The sequence below is a fragment of the Pogoniulus pusillus genome, chromosome Z (genome assembly GCF_015220805.1).
Source record: "Pogoniulus pusillus isolate bPogPus1 chromosome Z, bPogPus1.pri, whole genome shotgun sequence".
In the NCBI taxonomy this organism is placed as follows: domain Eukaryota; kingdom Metazoa; phylum Chordata; class Aves; order Piciformes; family Lybiidae; genus Pogoniulus; species Pogoniulus pusillus.
In genome coordinates this window covers 90,286,505-90,305,228 of record NC_087309.1, presented here as the reverse complement: position 1 = coordinate 90,305,228, position 18,724 = coordinate 90,286,505, and positions in this window count along the sequence as shown.

The window sequence follows — 18,724 nt, the reverse complement described above, 5'->3', positions numbered from 1 at the left end:
CCTCAAATACTGGGTTCAGTTTTGAGAGGCTGAAGTATGTCCAAAGAGGGACAACTGGTGAGAGGTCTGGAGAACATATCTGGTAAGGAGCAGCTGGAGGAACTGGGATTGGTTAGCCTGGAGAAAAAGAGTCTAAGGGGAGACTTTCTAGCTCTCTACAACTCCCTTAAAGGAGCCAGATGGATATTGGCCACTTAACCCAGGTAATAAGCAATGGGATAAGAGGAAATGACCTCAAGTGTCGGGAAGTTCAGATTGGACATTAGGAAGTTGTTCTTCACTGAAAGTGTGGTTAGGTATTGCAACAGGCTGCCCAGGGAAGTGTTGGAGTCACTATCCCTGAAGATGTTTTAAAAACATACAGATGTGGTGCTTAGGAACATGGTTTAGTGGTGGACTTGAAAGTATTGGCTTAACAGTTGGACTTGATGTTCTTGGAGGTCTTTTCCAACCTTAATGATTCTGTGATTCTGTGACAATAGAGGGCTCACTGAAGAGGTATCACTGGGGCCTTAAAGACCTGTATTTTAAATGATTGTTAAGAGCATCTAGGAAATATGCTTCAGTAAACTAGATCTGAAATGGACAAAAAAGTACTGATTTCAGTGAATGGATATTTTGGAGTAGTGTCAGGTCAGTAGGGCCATGTCTAACATGGCAGATCACAGGCATAGCTGCTCCCAGAAGAGACTGAAGGCCACCTTGTAAGGATGGGACAGAGCCTTTGCTGCGCTGCCATGATGGGTGGTAATCTCAGCATGCAGACAAGCCTTGGACTTCTGACTTCAGAGTGACATAGTTGTGGTTTAGTTTAATTCATAGAATCACAGAATCATAGAGGGACATTTAAAGATCATCTAGTCCAACCCCCATGTAGTCAGCAGGGACATCCCCAACTAGGTCAGATTTCTCAGAACCCCATGTCACCTGACCTAGGATGTCTCCAGGGGTGAGGCCTCTGCTATCCCCTAGGCAGCTTGTCTCAGTGCTCCACCACCCTCATAGTAAAGAACTTTTTCCCAATGTTTGAACTAAATCTGCCCTGCTCCAGTTTCAAACTGCTGTCACTTACCCTACTGCTACATGCTCTTGGAAACAGTCCCTTCCCAGCTTTCAGTTCATCAGTACAGCAGCAGTTACTTGTGCCTCTGGGCACTGCCTCCTTTGAGTTTCAGAGGAGAAAGAAGAATCAGACAGAAGTTGCCTGCTCCATTCAAAACTGTACAGTGTGACTTACAGCAGGAGTAAATCCCACCAGCTTCAGCTTCTACAGAGGGAAAATTACCTCCTCCAAGGACTTGATGCTCTTTTGTCAGCAACAAAATCATACAGAAAACTGCATGTTGCTACCATTGTTTGCATCTATTGTTGTACAAAGAACAGACTCAGAGGAACAGGATTTTTAAAAAATAATTATTAAATAAGGAGGAAACAAGTTAAAGGCCTGTTAATTGTGTAAAAAGCATTCCTGCACTGCAGGGTGGGTGGTCCTCTTTGGAAATTGTTCTGGTGTCAGCACAAACCACCCGAGAAAGATTAGTGATGTGTATGCAGACTCACCAGCCTGGTGATGGCCTGTGAAACCAGACTAGCCAAGTGGCTTTACCTGTGTGTTGAACCTCGTTTAACACATTCCTCACCAGCTGGCAGTCAGGTGGGATGTGGGACATGCTAGATGCAACTCTCTGTTAGGAATGTAAAGCGGCATTTTAAAGCCAAAATGCATAGGCTTTCATTTTGCACACAGGGAAACAGACACCTAAAGCTCAGGGGGAAAAAGGAAAAAAAAATAGTATAAATTCAGGGATGTGGGAAATTAAGTGACTTTGGGAAAGAGAAAAAAAAACAGTACGTAATTTGTCCATCTTCATTAACAACATGTAAAGCAAAAGCCAAGTTCTTTTGCAGTAGATCAAAAAAACTTAACTGCATTATTTGCAGTAACAAATACTGACATTCTTGTCTTTTGTCTCTTGTATCAAATACAAAACATTTCAATATCTTCTTTTTAACTGTGATACTTGCAACCGAAGTAATGAAATTTCTTGCTGTTTTACAGCTACATGACTTTAAAAAAAAGAGTACTAAAACAACACCACTGAATGCATTAAAGGTGAAGCTACAAAATTACTGAAGATACTGCTGCCTCTCTTAGCTTAAAGTTAGGAGTATTTAAGTGGGAATTATATAACCAAGCATTAAGCTGATTGCAAATAACTTAGCCAGAGCCCACTAATTAAGAGTTTGCTTAAATTGGCATAACCTTAAAGTTAGTTGCTCTATTCGCGCTGAGGCGGTCGCAGAGCAGTAGCAGGAGCACACTCTAGTGGTTATTAGTGGTTATTAGCAGGGATAATTAAACCTAATGCAAGCCCTTTAATGAAATATTTAAGCATTTTCTGTAGAACCATACAACTGCTTTGGTTGGAAAAGATTTTATCTCCACTAGCTACTTTAGAAGTGACCCAAAATGGTAGTACAAGCTGTGTTACTCTGCATGTCATCAGAATGTGTGGACACAGAAAGGATTTTAGGCTCAAGAATCAAGACTGGCTCAAATGTCATCTAGTTTGTGCTGTGCAAGTGTTGGCATCTCACATATTACCATTACTGTTTTCAATTTCATCAAGATCCAGCTGAAATAACATAATTACCTAATTCTATCAAGCCTGGGGCTAAACCATGTCCCTCAGCACCACATCTTTACATCTTTCTTATCCAAGGGATGGAAACTGAACCACCTCCTATTCCAGTGTTTGAGAACCCTTTCAGTGAAGAATTCTCTTCTAATACCCAACCTAAACCTCACCTGGCTCAAACTTGAGGCCATTTCCTCTTGTCCTGTCACTTGTTAGGGAGATAAGACCAACACTCACCCAATATTAATTCCCTTGGTAATGTGAAACTTGCTATCTTGCAACCTCTTGCCTTTCACAAAGTTACTTCTCAGAATTACACACTGCAGTAAACTTCTTTGCAACATAAAATCATCTTAATTTACACAGAACCCTGGCTGCAAAGTTCCTCAAGCTGAACATCACTTTTCTTTGTAAACATGGCAAATCCCAGAGGACCCCCACCATGACCAGTAGTACACTTTCATAGTAGCAGGTGACAAGAAATTGACTTACTAATTCAGTCATGCTATGTAATAGTTAAATGAAGACCAGTGTGATGTGAATATGACATGGCAAAGTCTTGTGCTGTGGTGTACATCTAGAAGGTGTATTTGGAAATTAAATGCAGGCAGAGCATGCTTGCTGCTCTTCTTAATATTTTGCTCCTGGAAGGACTCAAGCCATCTGTCCCTTACCTTTGGCAGTTTCTGGTGCTGTAGCTCCTGCTTAATATAACTAAAGGTAATTAAAGGTAACTTGACTGAAGCTGCCATAAGTCATTCCTACATAAAGCTAGTGGTGAGTGAACTTAAATGCAGCTGACAGTTGGTCACCTGTAGTGTTGTCCAGGGCTCAGTATTTGGGCCAGTTCTCTTTAACATCTTTATCAATGATCTGGATGAGGGCATGGAGGGCACCCTCAGTAAGCTTGTAGATGACACTAAACTGAGTGGGAGTGACAATCTGTTTGAGGGTAGAAAGGCTCTGTAAAGGGATCTAGACAGGCTGGATGGACAGGTTGAGGTCAATTGTGTGAAGCTTAACAAAGTTATGTACTGGGCCCTGCACTTGGCTCACAGCAACCCCATGGAATGCTCAAGGCATGCATCAGAGTGGCTGCAAAGCTGCCCAGCAGAAAAGGACCTTGGGACGCTGGTTGACAGCTGACTGATGATGACACAGCAGCGTGCCCAGGTGGCCAAGAAGGCCAACAGCATCCTGGCATGGATCAGCAATCGTGTGGCCAGCAGGAGCAGGGAAATGGTCTTTCTTCTCCAAATTAAACAATTCTTTAATTCTGTGGTTCTAACCTAGTACTTACATTCTGTGTCCTGTTTAATGTCTAATGACCATCAGATGCTAATTTCTGTGCTCTCCTATAGTAAACACCTAGGTGTATTTAAAAAGTTATGATTAAATGGGATGTTTGCATACTCTATGACTGCTTCAAAGAGCTGCAACAGATCTGCCAAGATCTGTTAATTATTACTCCCTTTTAGAGTGGCCAAATTGCCTTCTCCTTGAGAAGCGACCTCTAATGTGTAGCTGCATATTTATTCCATTCTCTATCATAGTGTCTACTAAGTTTTCTGGTATGGAGCTCTGCCATTTCTTTGTGTCCTTCCTGAGGGTTTCCCTCACAGTTTTGAAACTTGAAAATAAAGGCATTTTATTGAGATAATTGTTGTACTGCATCAAGTCCAGAGAAGGGCAGTGCAGCTGGTGAAGGCTGTGGAGACAGGTCTGGTGAGAAGTGGCTGAGGGAACTGTGGGTGTTTAGTCTGGAGACAACGAGGCTGAGGGGAGAGCTCATGGCTTTCTACAACTACCTGAAAGGAGGCTGGAGCTAGCTGTGGTTTGGTCTCTTCTCTCAGGTAATAAGCAGTAGAATGAGAGGAAACAACCTAAAGTTGTGTCAGGGGAGGTCTAGGCTGGACTCCTTGAAGATATTCTTCACTGAAAGAGTGGTTAAGTATTGAAGCAGGCTGCCCAGGGGAGTGGTGAGTCTCATCTCTCTGGCAACAAGGGATAGGACAAGAGGAAATGGCCTCAAGTTTCCCCAAGGAAGGTTTAGGTTGAACATCAGAAGAAACTTCTTCACTGAAAGGGTTCTCAAACACTGGAACAGATTTCCCAGGGAGGTGGTTGAATCCTCATCCATGGAAGTGTTTAGAAGAAGCAGAGATGTGGTGCTGAGGCACATGGGTCAGCACCAGCTTGGTAGAGAAGGGTAATGGGTGGACTCAATGAACTTAAAGGTCTTTTCCAAGTCAGACTATTACATTCTATTACTCTGTTCTATCCTATCCTATCTTGCTCTATTCTATTCCATCCTGCTCTCTCATATTCTAATGAAATGAAATTATGAAAGGAAAAAGGAAAGTATATAAATTATCAGGGTATTAGGACAGAAACTGAGGTTGCACATCACAGCACTAAAATGCTCCTGGAGACAACAGGGGGGGATAGAGAGACAGACTCAGAAAACAAAGAAGTTGGGATATAGCAGTCCAGTGCTTTGATTCTATCTTAGAGTCATAGAATGGTTTGGGTTGGAAGGGACCCCCACAAGTCATTTAGTCCAAACCCCGTGCAGTCAACAGTGGAATCCCCCACTAGATCAGGCTGTCCAGAGCCCTGTCAAGCCTTACCTTGAGTATGTCCAGAGATGAGACCTCAAACGCCTCCCTGGGCAACCTGTTCCAATATTCCACCACCGACACAGTAAAGAAGTTCCTCCTAATGTCCAATATAACATCTCCTCTTCTGTAATTTCAAACGACTACCACTCATCCTATCACTGCAGGCCGTTGCAAACCTCTGCAGCCTTTTTGTAGACCCCCTTCAGGTACTGGAAGGCTTGCTATTAGGTGTCTCCTGAGCCTCCTCTTCAGGCTGTCCTCAGCAGAGATGTTCCAGCCCCTTGAATATCTTCATGGCCCTCCTTTGGACCCGCTCCATCAGGTTCATGTCCTTCTTGTAAGAAAGTACATTGCTCAGAGAAGAGATGGAGTGGCTAGTGGAGATGAACAGTCTGAGTCTCTGGATATTTGAGGTCATTTTTAGAACACTTTCAGAGTTGGACAGATATCAAGGTAAAAGTTAAAGAATCCATGAGATACTGTGGAGACTTCACCAACTGTGATTGGGAGAGGAGAGGCAAGGAAAGGCAAGGCAAGGCAAGGCAATGAAAGGCAAGGCAAAGCAAGGCAAGGAAAGGAAAGGCCCCCCAACAAAAACAAACAACCAACCAAAAACCAACCAACAAAAGAGCTGAAATGTTGAAATTGAAAAAAAAACAACTTCAATCATAACCTAGGAAAATGTGCTCTGGCACAATGGCTAGTGCCATTTGGGGTGTATTAGAAGGGCTGTAGTTAGTAGGTTGAGAGAGGTTCTCCTCGCCCTCTACTCTGTCCAGGTGAGGCCACATCTGGAATACTGTGTCTAGTTCTGGACCCCTCCATTCAAAAAAGGTCCTCAGGGAATTGCTTGAGAGAGTCCAGTGCAGAACTACAAAAATGATTAAGGGAATGGAACACCTCTCTTATGAGGAGACACTGAGGAAGCTGGGACTCTTTAGCTTGGAGAAGAAGAGACTGAGAGGTGACTTCATCAATGTGTATAAATATGTAACGGGTGAATGCCAGGGAAATGGAGCCAGGAACGGGACAAGGGGCAATGGGTGGAAGTTGAGGCATAGGAAGCTCCATGGAAATATGAGGGGAATATTTTCACTGAAGGTGGCAAACACTGGAACAGGCTTCTCAGGGGGCTTCTGAAGTCTGCCTTTCTGCAGATACTCAAGACCTGCCTGGATGCATTCCTGTATATGTGATCCTGCGCTGGCAGGGAGGTTGGATTGGATGAGCTTTCAGGACCCTTTCCAGCCCCTAACATTCTGTGATTATGTGTGATCCTGTTAAAATCCAAGCTGATGGAGTTTATCACTAAAGCTCCTGACATACCCCAGAGAGAGAGAGCACATTCAGACTGATGAAGAATTAACATATCCCTCCCACCATGGCAACTCACTCACTAGATCCCGAATTCAGTCAGGAAAAGAAAAAGCTCTTTCCACACACACAAATTGCTTCCTAAGATCTGGGCAATAGCCACATCATGCTGTCAAAGGTTAAGGCTGGGCTGGCCACTAAACCCTTTTCCTTCCTAAAAGGTAAAGAAAGGGAATGAGGGAGAGAAATGGAGGGGTTGGGAATGAAAACTGAAGCTACATTAATGAACATGATAAATAAAATTAAATATATAGAGATATGTACAAAATCAATATGGAACCCAACTCCCTGATGGCAGTTACATGGTTACATCACAGAGACCACTGGGTGACTGGCACTGGGAAAATCACAGACTGGACTCAGCAGCAAATCGGAGCCAGATTCAGAAGCCAGATTCTGGAATCAGATTCAGGAAAGCATCGATGAGGACCAAAGGCAGAAAGGAAAGGGTCCTCCTTGGACACTAGCCATTGAAGAAGAGGCTTATGATAGAATCATAGAATCAACCAGGTTGGAAGAGAACTCCAAGATCATCCAGTCCAACCTAGCACCCAGCCCTAGCCAGTCAACTAGACCATGGCACTAAGTGCCTCATTCAGTCTTTTCTTGAACACCTCCAGGGATGGTGCCTCCACCACCTCCCTGGGCAGCCCATTCCAATGCCAATCACTCTCTCTGGGAAGAACTTCCTCCTAACATCCAGCCTAGACCTACCCCGGCACAACTTGAGACTGTGTCCCCTTGTTCTATTGCTGGTTGCCTGGGAGAAGAGGCCACCCCCCACCTGGCTACAACCTCCCTTCCGGTAGTTGCAGACAGCAATGAGGTGACCTCTGAGCCTCCTCTTCTCCAAGCTAAACAACCCCAGCTCCTTCAGCCTCTCCTCATAGGGTTTGTGTTCTAGGCCCCTCACCAGCTTTGTCGCCCTTCTCTGGACACATTCCAGCACCTCAACATCTCTCTTGAATTGAGGAGCCAGAACTGGCCACAGTACTCAAGGTGTGGCCTGACCAGTGTTGAGCACAGGGGAAGAATAACCTCCCTTGTCCTACTGGCCACACTGTTCCTGATGCAGGCCAGGATGCCATTGGCTCTCTTGGCCACCTGGGCACACTGCTGGCTCATCTTCAGCCTACTATCTACCAGTACCCCCAGGTCCCTTTCCTCCTGGCTGCTCTCCAGCCACTGTGTCCCCAGCCTGTAGTGCTGCTTGGGGTTGTTGTGGCGAAAGTGTAGAACCCTGCACTTGGCCTTGTTAAATCTCACCCCATTGGCCTCTGCACACCCATCCAGCCTGTCTAGATCCCTCTGCAGGCCTCTCCTACCCTCCAACAGGTCAACACCTGCTCCTAGCTTGGTGATATCTGCAAATTTACTGATGCTGGACTCAATCCCTTCATCCAGATCATCAGTAAAGACATTGAACAGGACTGGGCCCAGCACTGATTCTTGGGGAACACCACTAGTGCCTGGCTGCCAACTGGACTCCAGGTAGACTACACCCACAGCCTTCCCCACATTCACCAGGTGGGTAACCTGATCATAAAAGGAGATCAGGTTGGTCAGGCAGGACTTGCCCTTCCTAAACACATGCTGGTTGGACCTGATCCCTTGGCCATCCTGTAGGTGCTTTGTGATGGCACTCAAGACAACCTGTTCCATGGCCTTGCCTGGCACTGAGGTCAGGCTGACAGGTCTGTAGTTTTCTGGTTCCTCCTTCCAGCCCTTCTTGTGGATGGGCATCACATTGGCAGCTTCCAGTCTTTGGGGACCTCTCCAGTGAGCCAGGACTGTTGATAAATGATGGAGAGTGGCTTCTCCTCATCTGCCAGCTCTCTCAGCACCCTAGGGTGGACTTCATCTGGTCCCATGGACTTGTGAGGATCCAAGTGGCTCAGCAGGTCCCTTACTTCTTCTTCCTGGATTACAGAGGGACTATGCTGGTCCCTGACTCCATCTGCCAGCTCAGGAGGCCAGGTGTCCTGGAGACAACCTGTACCTCTACTGACAGTTGAGGCAAAGAAGGTGTTAAGCACTTCTGCCTTTTCCTCATCCTTTGTTACTATATTCCACTCTCCATCTACTAAGCACTGGAGGTTGTCCTTGCGCCTTCTTTTGCCATTAGTATACTTATAGAAACATTTTATATTTTCCTTAACAGCAGTGGCCAGCCTAAGTTCTAAATGGGTTTTACCTCTCTAATTTTTTTCTTATAAGACTTGGCAACATCCTTGAACTCTTCCTGGGATACCTCCCCTTTTTTCCACAGGCCTCTTTTTATCTTTAATTCCTTTAGCAGCTCCTTGCCCATCCAGTTTGGCTACCTCCCTCAGCTCATCTTCCAGTACAATGGCACAGCTGCTCCTGTGCCTTCAGGAGTTCTTTCTTGAAGTAGGTCCAACCTTCCTGGACCCCTGTGTTTTTAAGGGCTCTTTGAAACTGGTGAACTCAAAGCTTTATCCAGAAGATGCTGTCCATAGGATGGAACCCCTTGTTGGTTAGTTTAGGTTCACTGGTCTTATCTGCTTCTCCCCACAGGTCCCACCTCTGACTTCCTGCAGCCCAATGTTAGGGACAAAATTTAGCAGTGACCATGAGCTCTACAGAAGCAAACCTAAGCCTTTCTGCATCCCACTCTGTCACTCTGTGTTATCACTGCTAGAAGCAGCCACCAGCTGTAGAAACATGCCCTGAACTTCAGAAAGTGCCTTCATTGAGCTGAGACGTTGAATCATTTAGATTTATTTAACTCTAGGTAATGACAAAATTAGTTCTGTTCTAACTAAGCTACAAAGAAAACCAATTCTGAAAGAGAGCAAACCCATCTCAAAAATAAATTAGAAGATCTGGCTTTCCTTTGCTGCAGCTATCCAAAGGTCTAATTTGAACAGAGTAAACAGGGAAGTTTGGATGAAGGAGAAATAATGCAGGACTATAGTATATGTCTCAAATATGTAATGAAGGAGTTAGGGGCATCAGGAATTCTTTCAATGGACAGTTTCAACTAAATCAGGAATGTTTGTAACTGTTTTTTACCTGATACAAGAGAGAAACAGATTAATACTGCATGTGAACTGGATTAAAAACTTGTTGGCTGGGCCCATAGAGTGGTGGTGAATGGAGTTAAGACTGGCCATCACCCAGTCACTAATAGTGTCCTCCAGGGATCAGTACTGGGGCCTATCCTCTTTAGTATCTTTATCAATGATCTGGATGAGGGGATTGAGTGCACCCTCAGTAAGTCTGCAGATGACACTGAGCTGGGTGGCTGTGTCATAGAATCATAGAATTAACTAGTTTGGAAGAGACCTCCAACCTATCACCCAGCCCTATCCAATCAACTAGAACTTTTGAATACTTCCAGGGATAGCAACTCCACCACCTCCCTGAGCAGCCAATTCCAATGGCAAATATCTCTGTGAAGAACTTCCTCCTAATATCAAGCCTGTACCTCCACCAGCACAACTTCAGACTGTGTCCTTTGTCAACCTGCTAGAGGGCAGGAAGGCTTTACAGCAGGATCTGGACAGGTTAGAACAATGGGTGAGACAAAGCTAATTGTATGAAGTTCAGCAAGGCCAAGTGTCAGGTCCTTGCACATGGGTCACAGCAACCCCATGGCAAGCTGCAGACCTAGGGATGTGTGGTCACAAAGCTGCAAGTTAGAGAGGGATGTGTGGGTATTGAGTGGTAGTCAACTGACCACGAGTCAGCAGTGCCCAGGTGGCCAAGAAAGCAAATGGCAGCACTGGCAAGGACACATCTGAGTGCTGTGTTCAGTTCTGGGCCACTCACTACAGGAAGGACATTGAGGGGCATGTCCAGATAAGTGCAGGGGGACTGGAGAACGGCTTGGAGCACCTGGGCTACAAGGAGCATCTGAGGGAGCTGGGGGTGTTCAGTCTGGAGAAGAGAAGGCCAAGGGGAGACCTCATGGCTCTTTACAGCTACCTGAAGGGAGGCTGGAGTGAGGAGATAGCAGCCTCTGCTCCTAAGTGACAGGACCAGAGGAAATGGTTTCAAGCTGTGCCAGGGGAGGTTCAGGCTGGATATTAGGAAATACTTCTTCACCAAAGGAGTTCTCAAACACTGAAATGGTCTGCCCAGAGCAGTGCTGGAGTCACCTTCCCTGGAGGTGTTCAAGCAGTGTGCGGACCTAGCACTTAGGAAAGTGCTGACCCTTCAATGCTGGGTTGAAGGTTGGACTGAATGATCTTCGAGGTGTCTGCCAACTGGATGTTTTCTGTGATGCTGTAATTTCTGTGAAATTGCTATGGTCACTGCTTTACGGACAGGCAAAGATAAGTTCTCTCCTAGGGAAAAAAAATACGCAACACAAAACTAAGATAACAAAATCAACTAACTGAATGGATCTAGGTAACAAGTGAAGACCATGATTAGAAACTGTTTTCTAGTCATGCTGAGAGGATGCTTTCAGATCACGTTCAAGACTCAAATGCTGTGGAGGGCACAGTGCTTCAGACTGGGCCTGCATTCTGAGGTGGATTAAGCCTTATGTTGGCTTCATATTTATATCACAGGCAGGAACTGAAGATGCATGGTCCAGTGTTTTAGATCAATTCCACATCCTCCCCATGTGCTTCAACACACCAAACTAGCAGCAGGCTCCTGGTGGACAGAGGCCTAGAGGTGCAAGTGGCCAGCACTGTGAAACAAATGTCCCATCACACATTTGTGGCTAAGATAAGGAAAACAAATTCTGGAGAAAGATCTGAGCAAACCCTTCCAGCCCAAACCATTCTATGGTTCTACAAAAGCTGTGGACAAAAACACCAAAGTATTTTGCTGAAGAAATGCCTATCTTGCTTAAATACTAGCAACTAGGGTGTGATTTTTCTTGCCATGGCAGACTTTGTCAGCTATTCTATTGGGCTTTTTGTCCCAGCTATTCTGCACATGCAAACAAGTCAGGCTGACTGGGAAGTAATCACAAAAAGAGTCTCTTTATGGTATGGCCTAAATATAAACAAACAAAAGTAGTAATACATTGAATTACATAAACCAGAAATCTGATACATTTCTTTTTAAATACTGATGTTCCCTATCTTTTAAAACACTTCAGGAACAATTTCACATCTCTAGTCTTTAGAGTGCTCAGCCTTTCATCATCATCACAACCAGATGTCAAATCTCAGAGCCTAGGATGATTGTCTCTGTTCAGGCAGTTCTTCTGCCACTCAGTGACACCCCACGTACTCCTTACTCACAGGAAGCAGAATCCAGGAAAGGAAAGGAGATCCATGGGTTGAAATGGAAGCACAGTTAAATAAGAAGAAGAAGGAAAAGGAAGAAAGAGAAAGAAAGAGGGTGAAAGAGGAAGAACTACTACTACATTAATACCAATACTAACAGAAAGTAAAGAAGGTTATACTCAGCCCAGGTAGTGGTTGTGAGCTGCACACTCCCAGCAGTGAACGCCAGATGTCAGAGATTGTGAGCACCACAGCTCCAGTGAAAGCACGGTGTTCACTGCCTTGGGAGCAGAACCATGGATTAGACCATCCAGGGAAGATGGCCTTCAGGAGAAGGGAATCAATCCCCAGCAAGCTTTCCAATTTACATGTGATGTCTGTCAGCTTAGAGCAGCTGCCCTGGCTTTCACTTCTCTTTGCTTCAGCACTTGGCTAATTCAAAACTGCTCAAGACCCTGCTCACTTTGGAGACCCACACACCACAGCTGACCAGAAGAAAACCCAAAGTGTTTTATCAGCCTTGTCTCACTGAATCAGGTGCTGCAGTCTTCATGAACATGCAGCTTTCCTGATGAAAAAAATTATTCTATGATTCTATCTCAGTGAAAACAGCACAACAATGTATGGATTTTCTGTCTCAGAAATACCCACAGTCCTGTTAAGAGGAAGAAAAAATGACTAAAGTATTAGGCAAAGTTTCTTTTGTTTCTAAGTTGCCACAAGAAAGATGTTCACATGGACTGAATGCCTGTCCAGGTAGGGTTACTGAGAGGGGAGAAAAATCTACCAATACACACATCCTTTTTATGTGAACATCCTACAGCCTTACACATTCAGATTATTTTTAGGCCCCAAAACCTGAAGAGTTCACTTTCAGAATAGTTGAGATGGGTCTTCAAACCCTTTCTTTAACAACTTCCCTACCAGACATCAGCAGGGCAGGAAAAACCTCTCAATACCTCAGTTCTGGGGAAAAAAAAAAAAAACAAAAACAAAAAAAAAAAAAAAACACACAGAATTAAAGAAACATAGAATGGTCTGGGTTGGAAGGGTCCTCCAAAGGTCATCTAGTCCAAACCTCTCTGCAGTCAGCAGGGACATACTCAACTAAATCAAGTTCCCCAGAGCTCTGTCCAGTCTCATTCTGAATATCTCCAGGGATGGAGCCCCAGACACCTCCTTGGGTAAACTGTTCCAGTGTTCCATCACCCTCGTGATAAAGAACCTGTTCCTAACATCCAGTCTAAATCTGCACTTCTCTAGTTTGAAGCCATTGTCCAGCATCCTGACATTGCAGGCCATTGTAAACAGTCTCTCTCTATCTTTCTTATAGCACACCCCTCAGGTACTGGAAGGCTGCTGTTAGGTCTCCTACAGTGTTTTCACTTTTTGTATTGAAGATTTCAAACAATCTGAGGCTGCCATGCCTGAGTTAGAGAACATGGTTGGTATTTCACCACAGTTTCCCACTCTTCATGATTGTGGAAGAGAAGGATAATGTCCATGCTAAAACAGTGAAAGAAGATCTCACTTTCTGGAGTGTAAATCAACAGCAGAAGTATGCAGTCAGCTTTGTGGTGAACTCTGAAACAGTAAAAAGCATCATTTTTGTATCATGTCTTGACATTTTCGTGTTCACAGGTGTGAAACCTGTGTCTTTGATACAAAAAGCAAACATATCAAAGTCCCATTTAGCACAAGAAATAAAATAGGAAAGTTAAGTACAATGCTAGCGCGTAAAAGATACTAGCATTGTCATTTCAGATTCTGTCATCTCCTGTAATGAGAAAATAATAACAAACTTGCATTAAAATCTCCTGTCAGGGAAGAATGACAAATTTTGTCTTTAAACATTTGCACTTCATTTCTTGCCTACGTGTTCTTTTCAGATCTGTTGCTCAAGCATTCAACACTTTACGTGCTTACTCCATCATCTATCTGTTCAACCCTGATTATATACATCAAATGGGAGATGATAAATGGAGCATGAAGACAGGTCACATTACTATGAAAATTCCTTCCTACAGGTAGTCAGCAAATGAGAAAGTCTCACTGAGAGATGAGAAACTTGATTTCCTCTGCATGTCCCATTCTGTCCAACAAGATGATTCATGGTGTATCTCTGAGCCACAAGGTATGGCATAGGTGAGTTCAGAGAACATGCAAATCCGAAAAGCTCCTCTCATTTTTGATAGATCACATGCTACATGCTGGTTTTTTTTTCACCAAGAAGACAGAAATACTTAGCTATTTATTCATTTATTTATTTATTGGAAGGTGGCCAGGTTTGAGCAAAGACAGAAACAATTATTTGATCAGTGATTTTAAATTTTTAGTTATATCTCTTCTAAATAACTAAACTTTTTGAAGTTAATATCATAGTTTTGCAGACAATGATATTTAGAGTTACTGCCAAGGGCTGCATTGCAGAAAGGCTCTTGCTTTTACCTGCTCCTGTGAAGACCAAGGTCATTGCTAAATCATTCTATCTACCACAGTAAGTGAAAGTCAGGCTGGGCCTGTGACATAAGGGAACATAGAAATGGGTCTATCAAACAAAAAATCTGATAAAAATATAACTGTAAAAGGCATGGAGGTTTTTTCAGTTCATTGGTGGGTTTTGGGTTTTGGATTTTGTTTTGCTTTATTTTGTTTCACTTTGTTCTTTACATCCATAAGAATGTGACTGAACTGTTCTCTTCCATAAACACGGGTGAAATAATTGGATAAAATCCAAATATTTTAGTCATGTTAAGCGGCAGCAGCAAATAGCCTGTGTGTATTAGCTGGTTAGACGCTAAGGGTAAGGGGGGAGAAGGAGGGGGAAGGGGAGAGGGAGAAGGAGAAGGAGAAGGAGAAGGAGAAGGAGAAGGAGAAGGAGAAGGAGAAGGAGAAGGAGAAGGAGAAGGAGAAGGAGAAGGAGAAGGAGAAGGAGAAGGAGAAGGAGAAGGAGAAGGAGAAGGAGAAGGAGAAGGAGATCTGTTAGGGGACGCATCTCTCTTATGCTGAGAAAGCTGGGGCTCCTGAGGCTGGGAAAGAGGATACTAATTTGGGATCTTAAAAATTCATATAAAAATCTAAAAGGTGGAGGTCTTAAAGGTGGGGCTGAGATTTTTCAGTGTGGCCAGTGATAGGACAAGAGGCAATGGGTAGACATTAGAACACAGGAGGCTTCATTTGAACATAAGGAAAAAAATCCTTCCTGTGAGGGCACTGGACCACCGGAGCAGGCTGCCCAGAGAAGCTGTCCAATTTCCTTCTCTGGAGACTTTCAAAACCCACTTGGGCATGCTCCTGTGTAACTGATGTAGGCATACCTGCATAAGTAGAGGGTTTGGACTGGATCTCCATATGTGGATCTCCAGAAGCCTCTTCTAACCTCAACCATGCTGTGATTCTGTGATTCTGTTTCTCATGGAACAAATCTTTTTACTGCAGGAGGACAAAAGATGGTTCAGCTGTAGGTATGCAACTACAATGCAATTGTATGCAGATTGCTGTTAAGACTTTGTAGACATAAGAGAAATGTGGGTATCATAAGGTAAAGCATAAATATACAGCACAGCAGCTGATCTGTAAATAAATCTTCTTAATCCAGATAAACACTAAATCTGGCTTGAAAGACCCCATCATGCAGGCCTACCTACCTGCCATTATATGGCTCCAGCTGTTTAAGTATCATTTACAACATGATCCTCTGTAAATACAGAGGAAGAGGTGTACTGCCTCAGATTAAGAACCTGTTCAGTCCAATGTCCTGTTTCCACTACAGGCAAACATCAAGGGAAAAGAAAAGCAAGGTAAACAGACAATACCTCCTCTGCAAGCTCCCACAGCCTCCAACTGCTCTCAGTTCTGGGGATTTCCTGAGCCCAAGAGAGTGTTTACTCATTAACTCTCAGCACAGCCTTCTTCCAAATAGTTGGCCAAGCTCCCCTGCACCCCAGAGAAACACTCTGTACACAGGGTGCCATGGAGAAAGGCACTGCACACATCCACCCCATATCACTTAGGATGTGACAGTCCTTGGGCGTATCCTCCTCAAGTAACTTCTTTTGAGTAAAAACTGCAAGGCTACTGCGTTGTTCCTTTCAAGGGACATGAAGTCAGACAGCTGTACATCCTTATTATCCTTTTCCAGTACTTCCTTTCTAAGAAGCAGGAAACACAACTGGGCACAATGCTCATGGCATGAGCTCACCACAGATCTACAGAGAGCCATAAATATGTTTTGTTGTCCATCCCTTTCTTTAAAACAAGCCTTGTTGCTCCAAACACACAGCTCATGTTTATGTAGGCCACGGATATTCCAAGCCTCACTCCTGAGGGGGCAGCAACCAATTCAGATTTCACTATCATTTATGTAACATAAATTAGATAGCAAGTATCTACCCTGCATTTAATCTACTTTTTTTTACTGCCCAGTCACACACAGTTCTTTACAGATGATCCTCACCCCTGCCAAAAAAAAAAAAAAAAAAAAAAAAAAAAAAAAGGAAAAGTTTTGTATAGTCAGCAAACATTCCCATCTTGCTGCTTATCCTTTACTCCAAGGGAGAGATAAGCTGCCAAGCACTGCTTAGCTGCCTCCTTGCACTCAGCTGCTCACTGGTGCTGTTCTCTGTGGCTATGGAGTAATGCATGCCACTGCTTGCCAGTTAACAACAGCAACTTTTTAAAACATGGCTACCAGCAGCCAAGTACTATCAAGGTATTACTTGGCATACAGCAACTGAAAAACAAAGATACCATTGGGATTATTAACTTATGTGCACCTATTAACCACGTGCGTTTAACATTAAACATGGGTATTACTGCATGACCAGAGAAGAGCATACGAGATAGTTTGCTAACCCCTTGCATAACTATTAATTTTATTGCCTTTCCCATCATTAAGAAAATTACGAGTATTTGATTAATTCTGTTCGGAAGTTGAGCTAGGGAGAATATTTTGCTGCTTTTGCCCAGTCAGATTGACCCTGAGAAAATAGAAAACAAACAAACAACTCTCTAGTATAAGTTTCCAGACCAGTTTCAATTATTAAAGCACCAGCTGCATTGCTGTGGACAATTGCAGCCCAAAAGCCAATTTTGTCTGAGTGCCTCGCCTCTGAATCTTCTTTTGTTTGTATATTCTGGTTTCCTTTTATACCTAATTTGTTTGGCCACAAAACAACAAAGTCCAGTCCTTAGAACTCTTACACAGGGTTCCAAACTTCGTTTTAATGCAGTTTTGGTTTTGATTTGTGAATGATACTGAAATATTTATTACCCTGAAAAAAGAATCCAAAATTTCACCTTTTCCTCAATGTCTATGCCCTAGAGAAGCAGGGAGAAAAGATAACACAAAACAAGGAATCCAAACATAAATGTGTCTGCTTTTTAAGCAAAGGATTCCACTTCCTAGTTACATAGTAAACACTGCTTCAGACAACTTTTATTTTCCTTACTTCCAAAGTACTTACTTATCTCCCTGCAAGTCCAGCGCCCGTGAGCACAAAGAAGAGGGTAACGAGGTTGGAGAAACATGTGCTCACACAGTTCCACTCCCTAAAATGCTTCCTGCAAGCCAGGGTTACAATTTGTGTTTTCATCTACTTAAACGCCTTGTGTTCTAGGCCCTTCTGTTTGACTGTGAAAGGTGCTTGGATGTGTTCATCGTGGCACTTTTCCAACTTCATGCAAACGCTGAAAAGCAACCTCGCTGAAAGTGGCCGGTTTAGTACGGCTTGGTTATTACTTTTTAAGGAAGAGGGTTCTGTAATGTGCGACAAGCATTTTAATCGATGGGAGGAACTACCTACCACTCATGCAAATATTTGAACCACTTTAAATGTCTTCATCTGCTCTTAGATATACATATATTAAAATTAAATTTCCCAGAAGCAGGATGTGCTTTTTGCAGCGTCCACAGCACACTCTGCTGGCAGCTGTTTAAAGTTAATGCCAAACGCGGTCGACAGGCTAAAAAAAAAATTTTTTTTTGACGCAGCAGAAACCTGCACTTTATGCAGGTAATCACAGTAGTTACTTAGGGCTAGAATAGAGAGGCATTAGGGATATGCTCTGAGGACAGCAGGGAAGTGTTGGCAGGAAACTTAATTTAATTGAAGGGAGGGGGGGTTTGTGGTTTTTTTTTGTGGGTTTTGTTTTTGGTGGTTTTTTTTTTTTTTTTTTTTTTTTTTTTTTTTTTTTTTTTTTTTGGCGGAGGGGGAGGGTGGCAAGATTCCTTTCTGTGCTGTAAGGTCACACTAACTCGGTATGGAGGCAGGGAGCAGGCGTCTGTACCCATGTCTTTATTTCCGTGTCTTCAAGGACAGGGCAGGCACTGCCTAACGGACAAGCAAGGATCACTGGCTGTTCAGTATTAAGCTGGCTTTATATGAAAGTGGCTTAGAGCCACATTTGCATGACAAAGCCATTTATGTGTTGCTCATCAATAAGGAAGGCTCCAGGCTCCATTTATTATTCTTTTGCTCCTGCGGATGGATCACGCACTGCCATTAAGGGTAGAAGTGGCAATTTTAGTTAAGAAAAGCTCTCAGTCCTCACACCGAGCATGTTTTGGACCATCCATGGTTGCCAGAACTCTCTGTACCAGTATAGTCACGGTACCAGTATAGTCACTGTATCGGTACTAGTACGGGCATGGTGCTGGTACAGACATGGTAGTAGCATGGGCACGGTGTTAGTATAGGTAAGGCACTAGCATGGGCACGACGCTAGAACAGGCACGGTACTAATGCAGGCATGGTGTTGGTACAGCCATGATACCACTACAGACATGATGCGAACTACAGCCATGGAGGTAGTGCAGACCCAGTACCATTGAAGTCCTATTTTCTGGGTAGAAAACGTGGCTGAAGCTGCTGTTTTA